The sequence below is a fragment of the Pinus tabuliformis genome, chromosome 2_1 (genome assembly GCF_031772625.1).
Source record: "Pinus tabuliformis cultivar Carrire ecotype Pingquan chromosome 2_1, CPIR1, whole genome shotgun sequence".
Classification (NCBI taxonomy): domain Eukaryota; kingdom Viridiplantae; phylum Streptophyta; class Pinopsida; order Pinales; family Pinaceae; genus Pinus; species Pinus tabuliformis.
The window spans coordinates 477,235,898-477,247,173 of NC_142299.1; positions in this window are offsets into that span (position 1 = coordinate 477,235,898).

Consider the following 11,276-nt stretch of genomic DNA (forward strand, 5'->3'; position numbering starts at 1 on the left):
CCTTTCAAAATTGGGTTCAAATTGTCCATTCCACCTAGTTTTATCTGCTTGGAGGCCTCTGCAAGCAATTTTCATCTTTTATCTTCCTTCCATGTAGTACTAACTCATATGCAAAGGTGCTAGCTCAGCTGGTTATGTTATATCTACCATCATGTAGGTTTATTTTTAATCTACGGGATATTAGAGGGGCGCTTCATTTTATATTTCCCATGCACTGTGGAGCCACCCATAGCTTGTTTCCTTTGTATATAGAAACTAAGTTGGTCAATCTGCCTAGATTCTTAATGACTCGGTATAAAAATAATCATATTTTCTTTCATTGTTACATATATGTAATATGACAGAATCTAGATTCTCTACACAATATCGAAGATTTAATGAATAAAGGTGTTTAACTTACTTACATTTTTCATGAGCCTCTATATAAATTGATGTTTTAATTTTTGTTTTTTTTTTCACTTATGCAGACCTTAGTGTTTGTATTGAAATAAAAACTTAATAATCTGGAGTTGAATTGAAAAGAAATGGTGTTTTTCTAATTATTCTAAGTTTTAATTATTAAATGGTGGTGTCTAATTATTCTGATCTTTTACTATTATAAGTTTGGGAGTGTTTTTGGAAAAACAATTGATATCCTCTGGTTAATTGATGCATCTCTTTAGCGTGTTTTTGGAATATCCTTTGGTTAATTGATGTATTTCTTGAGCTTTGATGTTTGCATACGAAATCTCTAGCTTCATGTATCTCATTTGGTCTTTAATGTTTGCTTTGTTAGCAATAGATTCATCATGTCAAAAAAATTGCCAACATCAACCCTCAATTGATATCCTCTGGTTAATTGATGCATCTCTTTAGCGTGTTTTTGGAATATCCTTTGGTTAATTGATGTATTTCTTGAGCTCTGATGTTTGCATATGAAATCTCTAGTTTCATGTATCTCATTTGTTCTTTAATGTTTTCTTTATTAACAATAGATTCATCATGTCAAAAAAATTGCCAACATCAACCGTACGAGGAAACACAAAAAACGTTAATCATCTTTGCATCTTATTTAGATTTTCCCTTTCCCATTCCCATGTCGTGATTGTTCCTCAATTTATATCTTACGGCGTTTCCTTTGCAACATCTGGTGCAAATGCTAGTTTACTTACTTCTGAAAAATATATAACTTGTTCTATTTTTAATATAAAATAATAATCATAATAATAATAGTAAATTATTAAAAAAAATACAATTTAAATAATGAAAAATTACACATAATCTATATAGAAAAAGACAAAAATCTCTTGTATCAAAAACACTAAATTAGAATAAATCTTTTGACCAATAAATATTTTTTCAAATTTTACATTCTAAAAAAATATTGTATATAATAACATTTGAGTATGGGGGATTTACGCAGTGCATTATATTAGATATCATTTTTGGGATTCAACTGCGTTAAGTAAGTCATTCAAACGTATGACCATTTCCATGAGAGGTAGTCGTAACTGACTAATTTCTCATGATTTTTGAATAGTTCACTTAGCACTCATTGCATCGGGTGATGCTCACAGGGGTGAAGAAGTGGGATTGAAACTAGTGAAATGTGGAGAACGAATCACATAGCATCAATCATCACTTCCGGGGCTTACACCCGGTAACCAGGACTTCCCAGGAGGTCACCCATCCCAGAACTCCTCTGGCTCAAGCGCGCTTAACTGTGGAGTTTTTCCCAGTCAAGGGATCTCTACTTGAATGGTTCATGAGGCACAATACTTGCTAAGGTTTTGCAAATGGGGTAGCAAGCTAAGTGGGCTTGATTGTGGGGAAAAACTCCACAGTTAAGCGCGCTTGAGCCAGAGGAGTTCTGGGATGGGTGACCTCCTGGGAAGTCCTGGTTACCGGGTGCAAGCCCCGGAAGTGATGATTGATGCTATGTGATTCGTTCTCCACATTTCACTAGTTTCAATCCCACTTCTTCACCCCTGTGAGCATCACCCGATGCAATGAGTGCTAAGTGAACTATTCAAAAATCATGAGAAATTAGTCAGTTACGACTACCTCTCATGGAAATGGTCATACGTTTGAATGACTTACTTAACGCAGTTGAATCCCAAAAATGATATCTAATATAATGCACTGCGTAAATCCCCCATACTTAAATTCAAAAAGAGTCAAGGGATCTCTACTTGAATGGTTCATGAGGCACAATACTTGCTAAGGTTTTGCAAATGGGGTAGCAAGCTAAGTGGGCTTGATTGTGGGGAAAAACTCCACAGTTAAGCGCACTTGAGCCAGAGGAGTTCTGGGATGGGTGACCTCCTGGGAAGTCCTGGTTACCGGGTGCAAGCCCCGGAAGTGATGATTGATGCTATGTGATTCGTTCTCCACATTTCACTAGTTTCAATCCCACTTCTTCACCCCTGTGAGCATCACCCGATGCAATGAGTGCTAAGTGAACTATTCAAAAATCATGAGAAATTAGTCAGTTACGACTACCTCTCATGGAAATGGTCATACGTTTGAATGACTTACTTAACGCAGTTGAATTCCAAAAATGATATCTAATAACATTTGATACATTCATGATTAAAATACAACTATACTAGTATTGATCAAATAATAAGTTTAGAACATATGTCTGAATCAACCAAAAAAGAGAACATATCAACCACAACCAAAAAAAGAACATATCAACAAAGAGGTATGTACTTATCTTTAATTTTAAAAGGTATTTCTTAAATTTATATGTTATATGAGAAAAACAATATCAATGATTCCTGCTTGGTGATTTGCACTAGGGAAGAGGGCATTCGGACCCACTCTTATACAAACTTTCCTGTGCATAGCATTAAAATTCCAAGGTTTCAGTCAGGGGACGAAATTTTTATTACATTAAGACTTAAGTTTGTATAGCTAACTCAGCGTTATTCGTTTGAGTTGTGGAACCACGCATTAGAGCTGCATCATTTTTGTGTCAGCAGCTCACACGTGGGGGAAAGAATTCATAAACAAATCGATTCTAGGAGAAGACTCTTATTCATGGATATGGATTCTGGTTATTGTATCTGAGCAATCTGTGTATGATAGTAGCATTTTGTTTTTTTGGGTATTGCTGTGGAATTTGAACTAAATTTGTAAAGTTTATATGCAGTTGTGCCATGCTATCTTTTAAGAGCATGTTCCCTGGTTATGATGTTCCGCTGTAACTTATTTGTTGTTGAAGTCTTGAAGCTGACGCTTCATATCAGTGTGGCATGAAGCATTCTTTTATGTTGGATATGTTTATGCTTAGTGCTAAGCTCTCAATTTTCAAATAAAATTAATTTATGATTTGATGGATATTTGCAATTCCAGGCCTATCCCATATTTGGAGCCACTGGTGTAGCTGTTACCATGTGTTGCTTCCAATTGAGTCGAATTTTATTCACAAATCCCAAAGTGAGGTATGTAGGCTCCGAATTTTGGATTTTAGGTTCATGTATATTCATTTTCATCTAATTTTATTTTGTTTTTATTTCTGTAGCTTAGTGAAATTCCTATACAAGCTCCTTTATTCTAATCTCAAGTGGCACTCTCGCAAGTTCTATTCCTCTGGAGTCACACGTCCTTCACACACCACATTACCAAAGCCCTAATCTTATTGTTAAATATACCCGGTAACAGAGAGCAATAACTTCTACAATCTTAAAGAATTCAATTTTCCACAATGTACTCTTTTTACTATACTTTTCCAAAATGCTTTTGCTGTTTCTTAGTGCCCTCTGTGAATTAGGCCACACCATTCACAAAGGGTGTAAAGTATTTCCATTTTGTTATGCCTCTCTGTGCTGGACAGCTTGTTAGTTTCGTGCATGTACTAGACCCTGAAGTATTTGCCTGCTCTAATTCGTTTTGGCTCTACTCTCAGGATTGTTCTCTGCTTACATTGCACCGGCTTGCCTTCATTGAGTCAATGTCCCTGTTATTCTGTCACAAAGGAACAAGAACAATACTGATATAGGTTTAGAACATCTGCCTCGATCAACCAAAAAGGAGAACATATCAACCGAAAAGTATGGACTTATTTTTAATTTTAAAAAAATATTTTGTCACAATATCTAAATAACAAAATCTTGTCACATTATGCAAGATTTTTAGTAATTATCTAAAGAGGCAGAAATAGCAGCTTCGCAGCTATCCACCTTGTTCTAATGATAGCTCAAATTCAATAACATGAAATTGACACGGAAATTACCCACCCACACATACATATATGGCTCTTTTTAACTTTGCACACTGTTATAAAAATTTGAAGTATCGCTTCCATGAATGTAACATATATATAAAAGATCCATGGTTTCCCTTTTCTTTTTTCCATGGAAAAAGAAAACTGGATCATACTCTCTTTCACAATCAATTCAAAAAACGATGACTACATATGATGACACAATTTTCACTCGAAGCTCAATGAAGATGCTGGGAATGCTACCATATGTCATCGACATGAAAAAAAAAGGAAAAACCATTTTGTACAATATTTTGCAGAGGTAAATAATATGCTACACCGTTATATATCAAAAGAGTTTTCGATTATATGGAAAGCAAATATTACAACTATTCTGGTTCCTTCAACGATAGCAGAGTCAAGATACCTAATTCGAATGACTAACCTGCTTTCAGGGAGCATACTAATATTCTTGCTGGCGCTGCCACGCCTTAAACCTATAATGCTAAATAGTACAGCAATATATCAAAATAGAAAATGAGAATTATGGGAATACCCTCTTTACAAAACATTGCAGAGCAAAAATACTAAAGGAAAATCGAAAGAACAAAAAGAATTATTGATTTATGAAAGTAGGTTACAATGCTCATGATATAGCATCACTGGGTGAAGATCCCAAGTTAATGCGTCATAGTGGTGATCAATGAGAAGACTCAACACCTACAACAAGTTCTAGAGAGAACTAGCCAGGGTGAAAGGAGTAGCAAATCAGGGAGTAGATCATGCAGAAGAACTAACCAGTTGCGGAGTGAAAAGAGAAGCAAATCAGGGAGTAAATCATGCAAAAAGAATCTTGCATGTAGTCCCATGCATGCATGGACAGTCAAAAGCGCTAATCTAGTGAAAATTCCAATGTTGAAGCCTTGCATGTCAGTGAATGCTCTAAGTGTCCGCATGTGCCAGTAATGAAAGTCATAGGTGTGTAATACCTCCAACACCCCCTGTTGTAGGGAAAAGTATCCGACTCAGATGACCCTATCCCACTCTAAGGGTGACAGTTCCTTAGCAACAACTGTAAAACAAACTACTAAAGGTTTACTTCTTTATGAAAGCAAAAGAGAATGGAGAAATGCACTAACCGTTGCCTTGCGCTTAATGTCGAATCCAAACTCTTCTCTTTGGCCGCTTGCTCCTAGCTCTTTGTTCTTTTGCTTGCCCAGCTACAATGAGATCCTGCAAAATAACAAAGAAGGAAACTACAAGAGGCATGCAATCATAACTGGTTCATGGATTAGTGTAAACCAAACATGCAATCATCACAATATATTATTGAAACAAGAGCACATAGAAGAACCTCAATAGCTTTTATTAATGAAGAAGTAAAGGTTCTGAGAGTATTACAACCATTGAAGGCTCCAACCCAGCAACACCTCCCAGCAGAAAGAATTTCTCTTCTTCACCTCTCTCAAACAATCACCCAATAGTTCAATAGTGAAACCAACAGCATATCATTACTTTGCACAAAATTCCAGCCCTCTGAGCTCATAGGAGAGAGCTCAATATATAGATGAATTGAGAAAGGATGAGTCAGCTTGCAACTGATGTGTAGCTGCCTTGTGTCCTCTCTCTCTTCAGTTAATCTTTAGTTGATCTTCAGTTCTTGAGTCCACTTGGAGAACCTTGCTTCCACTTGGAGAAACAGAGCCTCTGACTCATCACAAGGCGAAATCCCTGATCCAAGTGTCATTTTTGGAAGATTCCAAAGCAATGACTCATTGTGCCACTTGTCCCATCCCGCTCAGCGCAGGTGGCCTTTGTTCCACTTTCTTTGCAATGCAGGTACACCATGGAGCAACTGAGTTTCAGCGCAGAAACCTAGTGGAGCACCTGCTTTGATTTCAGGATTGCTTGTTTTTGAGTGTTTTCAGGTGGAGAACTGATCTGAGAGCTGTTGGTTTGCTGACCTTGTTCCTCTAGGGGTAGGAACATCATGTTTAGGGAACTTTGGATCCCTTGGATTATTGACAATTCATGCTTATTGCTGTAAGGCACAAAATTGTCTATAACAGATGCCCCCTAAAGTATGAGGTCGTTTATCGGGTGAAATGCTTTATTGAGAGGATCCGAAGTTCATTCAATCTGCTGAGAAGTGTCCTGTAATAAGATACAATACAATACATTATTTTTCATACATTTTCATGATCTAGATGAGGCGGGCATTCCCATGCTCAGCTTTATAAATACATTTTGGTACATAGAACAGACGATCGTCTGATTGTAGACTGATAATTCTCTGCTGAAATTATCATCCTTTGAGAAGGATGATCATCTGCTGTAATGATGTACATATCAAATGTCTTTTATGTCCTGAATATATATCGCAACCCGAATGGATGAAACTAGATCCGGGGTCTTCAATCTCTTCCGATCTTCACTCGATGTACAAGTCGATCCATGTGAGAATTTCTTGAAGTCAAACATGGAAAGACATCGCTTGATTACCGGTCAATGATGTAAACCGTTAACAAGCGCGAGAGGAATCACCGATAAGGATGATGACCCTCAAGGTACGGCAGTACAATCCACATGGTGGGAATAAAGGACTTGGCGTCGACCACCATGCAAAATCTTCTGGTCGAAGGTCATTGATGTATACCTGTCGCCGGAAGTGAGAAACTTGCCATTGAGGCATGCAAGCTTCAAAGTACTGAGGGGGGTGTTCCTAGATCAACTCCTTGGATAATGAGTTGATGTCGACAAGGAGAGATCCGTCAAAGGAGGGCCTTAATGAATCCCACATCAGTGACACGGAACGGAGTTAGTGATTGTGATGAGGTGAAAACAAACTGTGATGTATGATTCAGGGTGGCGGTCATGAAGTGGATGAAGGATAATGTATGGCAGTGGGTGGAACACGGTTGACTCTTTTACAGAACCACATCTCTTGAACATATAACGACACTGATGTGATGGATTGTTAGCATTACCCCAATTGTGGATGGTGTGGCGAGGACCATGGTTATGAGACCGATGAATGAAACAACCCAACCCGATGTGATACGGAGGACAAAGTGTCATGTTCAAGAGCGACTTGCTACCATTAATGCTGTGAGGTTCTCCCAATTTTTCCCCAGTCATTGCTGACCGGTACCTCTTTATTTTTGTCAAGCTTGAGGAGGATAACATATGCTTGTTCTATAACCTGCCCTTCGGGCAAGCCCATCGCTATGTTTTAACGAGCCTAGCGATAGGGAAACTCGTTCTCGTCTAAAGACAAGTTTGCCGCTATTTAATCATTTTAACGAGTCTAACGACAAGGAAAACTCGGTCCTTTTCATTTTTAGAGAGTCTGAAAAGGTACGAAAAGTTAACTCCAAAATTCCTTTTTCGTCTTCCAATCCCTTAAGTCCGAAAAAGTATAAAACCATACAGAAGGGATGAATTTTCAATTTCTTTAACGAGCCGAACAAGACAAGCGCTCGATCTTTTTGTGCAATCATCCCTCAGGTCCAAAAAGATTAAAATCTAGAGGAGGGATAGCTCTTCTTGTCCTTTAACGAGCTGGAAGGCCAAAACTCGGCAAACTTTTCATATTTTACGAGTCAGTGAAAAGAGCTCAAAGAAGACTCGTCTTTTGAGGAACGAGTGATGAACAGGGATAGCAGCAGATTCCAGGTACAGGTTGGAATTTTCCAATCACGGCAGTGTCACAAGGATGGCTAAGTGAAATCACTCTTCGCAGCTGTTCCTCAAAATGGGTAAACAAACATATGGAGGTGAATGATTGGCCAAATGAATGGATGGAGCTGATGGCATATAAACACGACCAAGGGCTTTTAATATGGCTTTCAAAGGTTACATTTCTCCAGGTTAATTACCGGTTCATTTTTTCTGGATGAGCTTGAACTGTAGGGAAAGATTGCTCACAACTTGTGTTTATTTTTTAACGAGCATGAACTCTGTACAAAACTGCTCGATTCTTGCGTTTATTTTTTAACGAGCATGAACATTGCTAAAACTGCTCGATTATACCAGTCTTAATACAAGGAATGCCTTAGGTGAGGTAATCTTATTTAAGGAGCGATACCTCACTAATTACTCCAATTTGGCAGGTTTTAACTTTTGCCCTTCATCCTTTCTTTATGCAAGCTGGAAACGGCTAATCCTACGAGTTTAACGGGTTAGACCTACAGGTTTAAAGGGAGGACCTAAAAATTTAAAAAAATAAATAGTCGTCCCGTGCTTGCACTCCAAAAGGTTTGCATGCCCCCAGGTATAAAGTATAATTTCGAGATTCTGTCCTCTTACTTATTATCCGAAAAATGGTTTTGTTTGCTGCCGCAAACTAAACTATCTTTTCGGCGATGTCTATCATTAGGTTGCTAAGGATGGTGACTACTTGTTACAGCAATTTCCTCTCTTTCTTTGAAGACTGCCCCTACTCTCTTTCAAAACATATTGTTTTAATGGGTGAGGCTTGACATTCAAAGATGGTGCCTTCTTGCTGCCACAAATAGATCCCCTCCTTAGGAGAGCCCACTTCTTTAGACAAAGGGAGCGATTCTTCCGCTTCAACATAACTTTGACAAAAGAATTTTATCCTAGAACAACCCTCTCTTCCTTTTTCGGACGGGGTACGGACTAGTCCATTCTTCTGCGGAAATTAACTTTATACCTAAGGTTTTCTCTGCCCAAGGCAGGCCAGGGTGCATGCCCCCTGGGTCCCAGTTCTTTTCTTCTCGAATTACTCGCATTCATCGGGAAGTAGAACCGGGGGCGGTGGCATTCCTTGAGTGAATAGACCATTAAGGGATGGTATTTGACTATTTGCAATGCGTGATCCTGGAAATGAAAGTTGGTCTACGAGCTTGACCATTCTTCCTTCGTGCGGAAAACAAATGACTCTAAAGAGCGAGGACACTATTGCCTCCATGCAATATATATAGTCTCGTCCAAGGAGTAAGTTATAAACCAAGGGTCCCTGGACGACCATGATGTTCATATGAACTGTCTTCCCTTTCAATGTAATTGGAACATTGGGGAGAATCCCTAACGGGTGACTGGTTCCTTTATCAAACCCTGATAGATTTCTCATCTCAGGTAAAAGCGTCGGGCAACCCAGTGCTTTCCAAGCAACAGAGGAAAGGATACTCACAGATGCCCCTTCATCAATGATAGTTCCAGCCATCACCATTCTGTAGATTTGGACTATGATTCTGAATGGGATACTGGCTGGTAACCGGGGTCTGCCTAGTTGATTCCAATCAAAGGATACAACTAGGTTGCTTGGTGGTGGGACCGAATATACGGCCGGATACGACTCTGACGATGTTCCTTCCTGCGATAAAGGAATGGGCGCATTGCCCTGATGCTCATCAGAGTCTGTGTTGATGAAAAGAATATGGACGGTGTCATCCTTATCCTCTTCAGTGAGGGTGTCATTTGAAGATGGGTCTTCAATGACGGAGTCATTAGATGATGATACCTTTGAAGGAAGAACCGGGTCAACTGCCGTTTCGACCTTTAGACTTTCGTCTGGTCTGGATTCAATAGGTTCATTCTCAATGACCGACACTTCAGCCGACCACTTGAGCGGGTCAGCTGGATTTTCAACTATCGAGGGATTAGGCGTGAGTTTTTGATATCCAGGAGGAAGTCGTAACGGTGAAACCGGACGATCTTCTAAAACTCTCTTTGCCTCATCTAAGAATGGACATCGGTGGACGGCATGCTCGCCTTCACACAACATACAGGGTGATCTTGGTCTCCCTCTTCGTCCTTCACTCTCGCTAGTTGACGGACTGCAATCAACATGACTACCAGAGGTTGATGCTACCGGATTGTGCAACCTTGGGGACCAGTCCCTTAGTATCCGGGGAATACAAGGACAATCACGATGGAAGTGGGTCCCTTTGCAAATGACACATGGCGATTTAGGCCCGGTCGGTGCAGTGTGTGGGTTTTTGTCAGCAATCTTCTGCTTGCCCCCAGTCGCCTTCGCCATAGGCCCCTTCTGCTTCTTTTCTCTCTTCTTCTTTTCCTTCTTCTCCATGGGAGGCTGACTTTTGCCGGCTCTACCTTGTGAAGATGAAGGATCAGAGGAAGAATTGTAAGAAGTGGAAGGCTGGTGGGTAGCTCTAGACTGTTCTGACTGTTGATTCGACTGCTCAGGATTAGTGGCGATCTGGACTACATTAGTTGAAAAGAGCCATACAGGTAGGCCAATTGTCAATCCTGGAAGTGACAATGTTGCCATATGAGGCGCACCAACATCTCCCCAAGAGGAGAAGGGATTTGGACTTCCACCAAGGTTATTTCCTTGGTTGGTGGGCTCCATACTTTTCAACTGAAAGATCAACGTGGGAATAACAGGTGATTATGTTCCGCTTAAAATAAATTTTATTAACGACGCTTTTAGACACAAACTTGCTTTTTCATGTTTTAAGAGTCGAGAAAAAGCTAAAGATGACTCTAGTCGCCTTCGATGTTTTAACGAGCCCGAAGTGACAAATGCTTGGATGGACTTTTTCAGTTATAGAGTTTGAAAAAGGCCAAAAGAAACTGCTCTGGAGATCTAGGCAGAGGGTGTGCCAAACTTTTCGCGAAACCACAGAATACGTTTTACGGTACGGGTGGTCGATCTTCGTGAATGCTGTGTTCACTGCATCGCGATCAGTAGGGCGGCCGACACGGCTTCCTATGGATAAAGGATAATTGCCTATAGAGGTCTCCCAATATATACGCGACGGTACGTGGGAGCACAAGTCCGTATTAGTGCCACCGACTCTCAGGAGGAATCACCCACCTTCGTAGAGATCGACAGTCACTATGTTTAACGACGCCGGAACACGTCTCTACCTAGACCTCTAGATGTTTGCGTTATGTTACAAAGCGTTGTTATGTAAATTGGATTTATTTTAATGTTGATCTTGCTTAGCAGTTTGCCTTTAAGGATCACCACGAAATGTATATAACAAATTCCTGAATGCAGTCTAAGATGAGAAGCAAACTTTTCAATCTTTCAACTTTGAAAACCTTAACTACTGAGGGAAAAGAAAGGCAAATCTTTTCACACAGATCATAGAGC